This window comes from Macrobrachium rosenbergii, chromosome 17 (assembly GCF_040412425.1).
Source record: "Macrobrachium rosenbergii isolate ZJJX-2024 chromosome 17, ASM4041242v1, whole genome shotgun sequence".
Classification (NCBI taxonomy): Eukaryota; Metazoa; Arthropoda; class Malacostraca; order Decapoda; family Palaemonidae; genus Macrobrachium; species Macrobrachium rosenbergii.
Window position 1 is genome coordinate 17,106,716 of NC_089757.1, and position 12,461 is coordinate 17,119,176.

Here is a 12,461-nt window from a genome sequence, read left to right on the forward strand (position 1 = left end):
TGGTCCTCCGCTTCCGGCGAATATTTAATTTATATAGGTGAATCTAGACTTTATAGATACCAAAAATTGTTGCTGTTCAGAACGAACGCCTATTCACGCAGAAGGGGCTATGAAAGGACACTGACGTGCGAAGGAAGCTCCTAAATAGGAAATAATTTTAAAAAATAAGCCGATAAATTGCCATATCTAAGAGAAGAGGGAGGAAAGAAGAAGTGCAGTACCTCATCATATACTTGGTATACTCTTTTATTTCTTCAGGCCAATCAAGATTTGTAAAATAAAAATAATCTGTCATTTCCCTTAATATTTCAATATTAAAACGAACTGCTACAAACTGAGAATTCTGGTATTCTGGTATGCCTCACGCTGTCATTACATCTCATTTCCATTTATTCTTCTGTTTCTTTATGAAATCATTTCATGCCTATATGTATATGTATATGTATATGTGTATATATATATATATATATATATATATATATATATATATATATATATATATATATATATATATATATATATATATATAGGATGTCAGAAAATCCGTAAAAATAGTCTTTATACACTTAATGGCTTACTGTGAATCGTGGTCTTCAAAATGTCACATAGGATGATGAATTTCCTAATATTAATTGATTCATGCGTGAGGTTCTTGTAGTAGCAACATCATAAGAACTTTTAAAACTTTGTAACACCATATAAATATTCTAAAGTTAAATCACTTTTTAAATAAGATTTCTTGCTACTTCTAACGACTTGTTTACAATATGAAATAAAAAAATTTACTCATTCACGGTTAAACTCTACAACGGTAATTCCTTTACGTTTTCAACTTAGTTACACAGCTGAATTATCCTTGCTTTTAGTAATTACCACCATCATCATTATCACGCATCACTGTAAAACCAGTTTTATATATATATATGTAAGTTCTATTTTTTCGTCTCAAGAAATCACACATGCACGCCATATATACCTATGATAAAATCTTTATTTACATCTTTTTTTCTTTCACATCTTAGACTTTTATTTTGAATAACAATGTGAAGCATAAAGGATCATATCATCACCCGAAGATATTACATATGTATTTTACTTGGTATATGTAATACATGACTGTTATTCTACGCTCAAATAAGAGAAACTTATCGTACATCAATCATGTCCGATGCGTCAAAATCAAAGGAAGCACCCAACAGCCAATGAGAGTGAAGATCATTCTGTAAGGCTGTTGTGATTGGTTAGAGGTTGAGCGGTTGGCATGGTCGTCGTAACTAGCGTGGCCCCCACGACTTGGGTTAATAAACACGTCTGAAAAATAAAACAGAAAAACATTATTAGTGTAAAAAAAATGTGACCTTATTTCTAGGTCAGGCAGCGAAAAAGACGATAAACCTAAGAATGCACATACGACTTTTGAAGTAGGAAGGTTTGTGGGACCATATACATACAACAATTAATATTGTAAAGTAAGTACAGTCACACTGCAAGTTGTTACTGATAATGTTAGGATTTCTTCTGCTAATTTTACTACTACTACAAGAACGTATGTACAACTATACTGCCGTTGTTGCTTTGAAACATGTCATATGAAAGAAATGATTGATGGAAAGTGAATGACTATGTATGTATGTATGTATGTATATAATATACACACACAAATATATATTATTTAATTATCTATGTACTATAGGCATGTTTAAATGAGCTCCATTTATACAAGAGAAGAAATATACTAAAATTATTTGCTTTAATATCACCAAATCCCGCTAGTTTTTCCTACTCCACTTGAAGCATAGATATTTTCCAGGCCAGATTTCATATTTACATACAGAAGGAAGGGAAACTAAGGGAATATTACACTGGTAGATTCTATAACCATGTCTGCAAGGTTCGTTTTCGTATCTGGAAACTTTCCGGTGTATCAAAATTCCTAAATGCCATCCATTTAAAATAAATAACCATTTTTTCATAAGTGCCTGCACATTTGGCTATTCAGAATAATGACAATTCTTTCTTATACATACTATATTGAAAGTGGAGCTGTTCACATTTGATCATAAACAAGAGAAATGATCAGTGAATAAAAATGCTGTAAATTTGGAAGTAACAGAGCGAAAATCTGTGGGGAGGCCGTAAAAAAATCATGAAGAGACATCAAAGATGAAGACCTTGACCAGAGAGGTAGTCAGAAGTGGATAAGAAAAGGATGCTGGATAGAGCTTATTTCATGTCTAACCCTCCTAAAAAGAAACTATGGCATACAAATATAAAAATGAGGAAAATGAATACAGTACCAATAGAAAAACTGGACGTTATACTATATAAGCTTTGCGAACGAAGTAGTCACATACAAAAAAATTAGCAAATATTTACTCAGGTGAAAAACAAACAAGTAAAAAATGCGCCGAAGTTTCTTTGGAAAAATCTAGTTTTCTGTAAAGCCGCTACAGCGTATTATCGAGGCCACAGAAAATAGATCTATCTTTCGGTATAATGCTGCATGAGCCGCGGCCCATGAAACTTTAACCACGGCCACGTGGTGGCCTATCTTATATAGTTGCCAGAAGCACGATTATGGGTAACTTTAACCTAAAACAAAATAAAAATTACTAAGGCTAGAGGGCTGCAATTTGGTATGTTTGATGATTGGAGGGTGGATGATCAACATATCAATTTCCAGGCCTCTAGCCTCAGTAGTTTTTAAGATTTGAGGGCGGACAAGAAAAGTGCGGACAGAAGAAAGTGCGGAAGGACAGACAAAGCCGGCACAATAGTTTTCTTTCAGAAAACTAAAAGAGACCTAAGAAGATAAGAGGAGCTAGAAACATCTTGTACTATCTATACGAAAGAAGGAAACATAAAAAGTGGTAACAAAGTTTTGGTGAAGTCCTGAGAAGGTCACTTGAACAAATAAAAGGACAAATTGCCAACACTGATGCTTAAATAGGTGTTTATAAACAATGACATTTACAAATGAATGAAATTTTTATTGAAAACAAATTCATGGTCTTCTTAATTCAAGGGGTTTTCAGTTACTACTAATTCCAAGGCTAGATGACCCAGTGCATTCTTCCGACGTGAAAGATTGACATTCTTACCAACATAATGTAAAAGTGCCGAAAAGGAACTGATGCTGAAGAAGTAGTGACAAGATGAAATGGGGAGACAGATGACCAGACCGAAGTCAACGCCACGATACAAGTCGCATTAAATATGAACGTACAGGGAGAAAACGGGGTTTCAGAGGCGGTGTTACATGTCTTACAGGTAATAGCGACAACACACAGCCTATATATGTATAGCTATGGTAGGTAGGTGTAGAGAGTTTATTACTCTGAAGTAAGGCGGGAGGAGGAAATGAAGACCCTCAGATCAACTGAAGGATTAGTGAAGGCGGTATTGGAAAGTAACAGTTATAGCGTGCAGGAAGCTCTAGGGTGTGAGCGCCATAAAGGTGACTGACGCAATGTAAATAAGGAGGTCCACGTGCTGCTGAGGAACCTTGTGTAGGGGCATGAAGACGCTCCATAATTCAACAGTTACAATATAAATGTGGCTGTGACCGCTGTGTTTTTCTTTAGAGTGAGCCTGCACATATTAGGGGATAAGAATTATATATTTATATATATATATATATATATATATATATATATATATATATATATATATATATATATATATACTGTATATATATAATGTAGGCAATAGTTTATGGTAATGAGTTCCATGTCATTAGTATTTTATGATCTCAATTTTATATATTCTTTTTCGGTAGTCTCACACCTTGAGGATTTTCCATTAAAATATGTACAGCTGATTAAAAAAAAAATAATTACCTTATTTTGATGTCACTTGAAAAATTCAATTAAAAATCACTACTGCGAAGATTTGAACACAAGTAATTTGATCTTATTCGCTCTGTATGTTTCAGCTATGCACGTGCGTTGCTGATAAAAAATTACATTAATCAAAACTGGGATTCTTCTTGACATTCAAAAAGAAATAATTGACTACTACGATAGAAGGATTTTCGTGAATGTATGTGTGTGTGTGTGTGTGTGTATAACACAAACTAACATATACACGCATAAAGAGAATAATGTACCCATGGAGTATTATAAAAGTCATATATACTCGTAGCGGATAACATTTTAAAGGGACTACAAACTTGGAAGAGCTGCCTAATGCACTGGAATTAAGGAAGTCAAAACTCTAGGTCATAGGCTCTGAACCCATGGCTTGCAAACTCCCATGAGTTCCCAAAGAAGTGTTTGTAGACATTCAGTTTTATATTTTTTTTCCATTTTTTCTGTAAATGGCGTTACTTATGTTACCCCAGTGATCTGTAGCATCGTAATAAATACTGACTGGCAATAAGTAACAGCATAATAACTTTATTACAGTTACAGTAAATAGGTAATTAACCAATGTAATCTATTTTATTTTTTCAATCACCAATCTCCATCTTTCTATGGTCAGTTGTCAATTAGGTGGGTGATTACTTGACGGTCTGTTTACTATTCACTTTTGAATGAATGTTTGACGTATATGAAAAATATCTTCGTGGTCTGAAGTCAGCTGCAATCAGTCTTAGAAACAACGCTGCAGCAGTGGAATATAGGCCCCTTCAATACTTAAAAAAATAAAATATGTATTCCGTGGTTTCCAGGTTACAACAACTTGGCTATGGAAAAATTGTGTAAGAATTTCTTGAGTAATGATGATTTTTCTTGAAGACCACCTAAACTCCTATATACAGTATATACAATATATATATATATATATATATATATATATATATATATATATATATATATATATATATATATATATATATATATATACAAATATACTGTATGTGTGTATTGGCTTAAACTCGTGACTTTTATATTCACAAATATTAAATCGCAAATCCTTTAATATCAAATTCAATATACTTTGAGAATAACTCACACCCATGTGGAATTATATTTGATAAATGTTTCCGAACTGGTCAGGAGTGCACCATGGTCGGGTTTAGAAACAACGATGGATAGTGACTTTAACCGCACTACTATCAAGATTATATATACATACTGAATATATATATATATATATATATATATATATATATATATATATATATATATATATATATATATATATATATATATATATATATATTACTAAAAGGACCTCATTCAAACTGGATGGTATCTAATGGAGTTTTTTATTCAGAAAAAGTTACAAGCTTTCTTGGACAAACAGTCCACATTATCAAGTATCCGCACAATGAGCAGACGCGTAGTCCGGCTGTATTTATATCTGTGTGCTGGGTACTTTTAATCCTATAACCGCCTAGCTCCTCCTGTGTGACCTCCACACCCTCGTGACCTTGGTCTTTCTCTGATCTCTCCTTCCAGGTGTCCGTTTTCCGCGCGTTCTCTTGCGTTTTTTCTTCGTTTCCTTGCTACTGTGGAGTATACGAATTTTCTAGATATGCTGTCTTCAAAGCCGTTTCTGGTGTTCCCTGTCATCGTGTTGTTGGCGCAAGTTATGAAGGCGTTCTCTACAACCAGTCTAGATGTTTTGTCAGTGTTCCTGTATAATAATCAGACGTCGGCAGTTGCCAAACACTGTTGGGAAAATGATCACAGAATAGACTGGGAAAATATGAGTTTTCTGTACAGGAACACCAACAAAACATCTAGACTGGTTGTAGAGAACGCCTTCATAACTTGCACCAACAACACGATCACAGGGAACACCGGAAACGGCTTTGAAGACAGCATATCTAGAAAATTCGTATACTCCACAGTAGCAAGGAAACGAAGAAAAAACGCAAGAGAACGCGCGGAAAACGGACACCTGGAAGGAGAGATCAGAGAAAGACCAAGGTCACGAGGGGGTGGAGGTCACACAGGAGGAGCTAGGCGATTATAGGATTAAAAGTACCCAGCACACAGATATAAATACAGAACGGACTACGCGTCTGCTCATTGTACGGATACTTGATAATGTGGACTGTTTGTCCAAGAAAGCTTGTAACTTTTTCTGAATAAAAAACTCCGTTAGATACCATCCAGTTTGAATGAGGTCCTTTTAGTAATTCTACTAATGCACAGAACAATTGTGTATGTGATAAAGTTAATATATATCTTTCGGTACGGTACAGTTGATATAATCGGTTTATTAATCTTGGAGAAAATATGGCATCTCGCGATCGGATGATGAAAGCTTTGTAAGAAGTGACATTTTTTTTTAAACTAATCAAGCACATACCGTTTTACTGAGAACATGCTATTTATGGCACCATGAAAGACCAAAATGCAAAATCATATTTTCTTCTACCCTTTCAAAGCCGAGCGGCAGCCTTGAAAGACTTCGCTGATGACGTCAGTGTCTCATCTCTCCCCCTCGCAGATCCGCAAGGCGTCTGGAATGAGATGGCGCAAGACTCAGCGAAGCAGTAACTCTCTCCTTACCCTTTTAAGAAATCCAAGATATTCTTCGTGGACAGAGTTCGTCTGGCTTCGAATACTTGTTTGCGTATTTGTTGCCACCACTGAACCGGACGCTCAAAATTAGCAAAAATGTTCCATAGATGATTATCCGTTTGGTTAATGATGTTTCTTTGACTTGACGATAAACGCTCCCTTGGTTGCAGTCTATTCTTTACAAATTTGTGAAACTGAAATGAATTATTGGTTTCAGAATGAGAGTGGTCATAAGGTTTGCGTATTTAATTTCTCAGTTCTTCACCTTTGTAGTAAAGTTTATTCGGACATGCATATATACTATATGCACAGACACACACAGATATATACATATATATATATATATATATATATATATATATATATATATATATATATATATATATGTGTGTGTGTGTGTGTGTGTGTGTGTGTGTGTGTGGGTGTATGTGTGTGTGTTAATGAATAATTTAAAATTATTTCGTAATTTACATTATCAGTTACAGTGAGTTCTTTATGATATTTCCATCTCAACCTCGACTCTCTTATCATACCCATGGTCTTTACCACTAAAGCACTACTCCTAATGTCTTCATTTTACAGCCCCTCACGCATCCTCATTTCTGTTCGTTCCTTCTTAATGCCCATGTTTCTGAACCATATACCATAACTAGTCTGATTATGTTACAATAAATATCTTGTATAGAAAACCCATCCCCTTCCTGCCTGGTGGACACCATAACCTTAGTTTTCCCACAATATACCTTCATGCTACCCCAGACAAGAGATTCTTGCCGCTTTCTTGCCCTTCTCAATTCTTCTTCACTTTCTGCTGTAATCACCAGATCATCTGCGTATAATAATTCCCATAGACGTTCATTCCTAATCCCTTCACTCAATACATCCATAATCAGTACAAACAGAAATGGTTTAGGAACTCTAACTTCAGATACTTCTTTTTTGCGAAAGGCTGTTATTACGGCCGCTGTCCTTGATCTTCTAGACATGGTTTCAGCCAACGTAACTAGCTATTCTGGTATTTTCCTCTTAAACGTCAAAACACCACTTCCCATGGTATTCTATCGAATGCCTTCTCTAAGCCCATAAATGCACAGCAGAACTTCCGATTACCTTCCAGCGTTTTTTCCTGTTACTGTCTTTTGAAGACAGTATTAACTGCACTCCTCCCCGTAAAGAAACCGTGCTACGGTTCGCCGGTCTTCACAATTGCTGGTAATCTCTCATCAAGTATTCTTTCTAAAACCTCAAAAAACGTCCGGTTAGTCTGATTCCCTTATAAATAGCACACTCCATATCTCCCTTTTGCTTAAACACATTTACCAGAAGGGAAATATTGCTAGAGCCTATCTCTTTAGCTGTTAACAAATGTTCGGTTAGTCTGATTCCTCTATAATTAGCACACTCCATAATATCTTTCTTTTGTTCGAACACATTTACCAGAAGGGAGATACCGCTACAGCCTGTCTCATTAATGGAGGGTTCTAAAATACCGATAAAGGACGAGAAGTAGTTCCTATTCGATCCTTAATAATGAATGGTCTTGAAAGAAATATGTACGGCTTCCGTTTGCACATGCGTACGCACCCATCACAACAAGCTATTTCACACGGGGAACAACTGCGAGAAAGCAAAGCTTAAACGATAACCAAATCAGGGAACCAAAATGAAATCCAAGAAAAGAAGTATTTTACAAGGAATAGAATATTAGCGGTCAGTGTGATGGCCGAGAAGTTGACATGGTGGATGTTTCATATGTGTTTTAAAATTCAGTCCTTAAATACTGAACCAAGGACGCATAAGGAAAGCTAGATCTTTTCTTATTAAAATTTTAAACCCTGTGTGGCAACTCGCCATACACACAAACACGAGCACGCAACCCCAAGCACGTAGGCACACACAAACGCAGCATGCAGACACACACGCACACACTAGCACCTACGTATTTAAATGTAAAAATAATGCAACAAGGCTATTCGAAGTTACTAGTATTCTGATGAATTCTGGAAAATACTCATAGAAGAAATCAGTTCCAAGAAAGTGATTCGAGCCCCGAGAGTCTGAAAAGTCAGCCATCTGGAGTCTGGAGTTTGTTATCAACTTGAGGGCGTCTATTGAGAACGGCAATGGGTCGTAATGACGCCCTAAAGCCCACAGAGTGAATAGATCTACATATCTGGCATGCTGTGACACAAATTTATGAAGATAAATAGGAATAGCTGTCATAGATCCTTGTCTGATTGTTGATGCTTTACAATTTATCTTCAGGATAGTTTGAGATAGATGTGCAGTTCTGTAATGGATGTGGAAGACTATAGACCAGGCCCACTATTATTCACATTTATGTCAGAGAACACATGAAGGTGAAAAAAGCATTTTTACTTCTTCCCCATATCCCCTTCTTTCTTTCTCGGAAAATCAATATTTAACCTATAAATCTAATTGAATTCAGGGCATTTTAAAAACAAATGTCCACCTTAATTACATGAAAATGATCAATGATTATGTGACTTCAAATACAGACTATGTTTTTAAATTTATTTCCATCCTCTTTAGAATTGATCATCTTATTCTGAACGCTGATTCCTCTCGGCTATTAGTTAATTACTCTTCCAAGCAATCTTGTCAGAAATAGATAATATATATGTGGAAACCACAATTAAGATTCTCCTTCATTACCCAGTCTATCTTCTCAACAACTTCTTCGGCGTAGATTGACCCTGGTTAACGTACAATAACTTATCATCAACAAGTCACTCCATTCCGATATAAGGAAATGTTTCAAGTACACTATTAATCTTCTTCTACTATAAACTTTATGTTCTGCCAACAGGAAGAAAAGTTGAATACGGAAATTATCACAAAAAATCATTTTTTACTAAAACTGTCTTCTCCATTCCCTTTCTCCTCCCCTAAAATAAGAAGTTGGAAATAACAGCCTTCATCAAGAACAATTTTTTTTTGATCCGTGTACTGAATGATAAATAATAACGAGCTAAGCTCCACTGTCCATTCTGAATGATACTCCGTTATACTTCACGATTCACATTAGTGAAATACCAACCTAAATTGATCCTTGTGAAAACTTTCAAACTAATCATACAGAAAAACCAAAAGTTTTTCTCATTTATTCAAATGTCACTCATCGCTTGTTTTGAGAATTATGATTCTTGAATAATGATTTGAATAGTGTGAAGATGTTTTTATCATATATGTATTTTTCATAAAAATAATACATGCATGTACATGTGTATTAAATAAAAATTCGACATAAATTCAAACTGAATAAGAAAATTACAAATTGTATGCATGTATCTGTGGAATAAGTTTCATAATACGTAAATCAAATATGCAAGAATATAAAATGCGTAAAATATCCACAAAATTAAAACAAGGAAAATTTTGCAATGTGTATTTTGTTGTAGGCATGCCTGTATAAATGAATGTATAAAAAAGTTACGCAACAATATCAAGGAAATTAATATAAAACAATAGACGTCATGTCGAATACATGTATTAAATCAAGAGTTCCCAGAAAGATTTAACCAGGAAAACATACAGTATGTTACTACACATTTATACATATATACATACATTCATACATATTAAGCTACAAATATAGTTTCATATCGGATTCTACTGTAACGTGGGAACAAATTACACCCAAAGAGAATCGTGATTGAAGATTTAACGATATTTGTGACTTCGTATCTGTGAATATAAAAAAGCCACGCATGTATGATTTTAAAAAAGTCACAAGCATGCATGTATAAAAAATAACATTTTCTTTCAATATTTGGCAGAAGTGAGCGAATTGCAAACCAAAATAATTAAGGTAATTTTATATAAAATCTGCTGTTTGACTGTAATTTTTCACTTTGGAAATTAGTCTGAATCGCCCGTTTCTTGCATCAAAAAGGAAAGTGTCTTGGTAAAAAGGCAACACATTTTCGCCAGAAATGTAACACTGGTTGTTTTCTTTCCCAGAGATTTCATAACATTATGAAATAACCTCAGTTTCCTAGGTGCAAAGATTTGCATTCTGAAAGTACTTCAGGTTAGAGGTTGGCTTCCCCATTTGAATTGCCCAGCACACTCGTCCAACTTGAAAATTAAGGTTTAACGAATACGAGAAAAAGAAGCTCCTTTAAAAGAAGTCACCCCAACAACTTGATCAATAAACTCTGATTGCAAAAGGGAATTCTATGCGTCTTGATGAAGCCTTCCACAATGTATATCAACCGCCACGGTAGTTGGTGGTTAGTAAAGCCCAGCAACCCGGAATACACAAAAACCCCGACTTTAGACCTTTATAACTAGAAATATTCAACCGACCGGGATGAAACTCTGGCTTTAGAGGTTTCCCAAATTTCATCGAAATCCGTTCAGCCGTTCCGGAGATCCAGATATCGAATTTTGGCGTTTAGGGGATTGGTAGGGGACGGCTGGGTGGTTGAGGGTCCTAACACGTCTGTGGAGCAATAATGGTAAAAGATACAGCCGTGAAACAGTTTTTCTGAAAGTTCGTATTCTGGAAGGGTGCCTTTCGGGTTTGTTTTTTGAAATAAAGCAATTTTTAAGTAACAGTGGGCCATTCAATTATACAAATTCAAAGTTCCTGATGCTCAGTATGGACCTCTGGCTGATAGAAGAACCGCCATTTTTAATGTGTAGACCTTGAGTAGTGTTAGGAGAAGCTGGCTGACTTACTCTCAATTTATATGTCTATCAACAAATACTAATATTCTGAAATGCTTGTTTGTTTGTTTGTTTGCGTACTGAAGCACGATCAAGTGTTGGTCAGCTGTGTCCTCCCCCTCCTTCCTCTTCATCCCCCTCTCCCTTGCCCCTCCATCCCCTCACCTCTTCCTTCCACTTACCTTCCCCTCCCCTCCAGCCCTCCAGTCACTCTTCCCTCCCCTCCACTCCCTTCCCCCTCCCCTCCACCTCACCCTCCTTCCCCTCTTCCCTTCCCTTCCCTTCCCCTGCCCTCCCCCTCCCCCGTAAACGGGCTGGGTATGGGTATGGTACAGACATGGGTATGGGTATAGGTTTTGTACGGATATGGATATGGGTATGGGTACGGGTATGGGTATGGGTATGGACCTTTGTTGAAAATATAGTAAATGAAAAAGTGACACAACAGTTCATGGGTGGTCTAGTCCTAATTAAAAATTATCACACACGTTGAATTTACTTATACGGTTTTGATTTCCGCGATCGTTGACCTATCCTAAATAAGGAGCCTCAATAGTTAGAATGTTTTCACACGCACACACACACACATACTGTATATATATATATGCAATACACACACACATACATACATATATATATATATATATATATATATATATATAACATATATATATATATTCAAACATATAAATGATATAATTATGTAGCAAACGAGGTGAGTTGACCTAACCATTATCATGAAGAAGCCACATGGAGTCATAAAGCTATATCTAAAAAACTAAACAACCCCACATTCCTTTGTTACCACATTTTCTCGATATGAGCGTTACCATTGCAAAAAGGACTAAATCTACAGCCTACAAAGTGATGAAATCACAAAGGGATAGTAAGCCCAGCCACAAAGAGACAGATGGAGGGTCAGGATGAAGAGGAAGGGTAGGTCGTGGGCTTTACTCAACAGCCTGATAAGTATGATGAAAGCGAAAGAAAGTAAGTGAGTCTTTCTCAATCAGCATGAACGCGAGTGCCTTTATAATACGCATATTGATTTGGCTTCGGTTTGGACGAACCACTGCTGATGATGTGAAAATTCTGCAAGAGCGCCTGGCTCCGGTACCACCTGACACTGACCCGGCCAAGGTTTTTGTTGAACATTACTCTAGTCTCTGCGACAGCAACAATCGGGATGAATTCGCCGTATTTTCTTGACGGCAAAGAAGAAAAAAGAGGAAAAAAGAAATGTTAAACACAAAGAAGCATTGCGTTTATGTGACTGCACGCTTCTGA

The 12,461-nt window shown here is 36.0% G+C and overlaps 1 pseudogene; it reads right to left on the reverse strand.

The window, feature by feature from the left end:
• Window positions 1–755: 755 nt before the first annotated feature.
• Window positions 756–12,461, reverse strand: part of LOC136847583 (lachesin-like) — a 119,411-nt pseudogene continuing 107,705 nt past the window's right edge.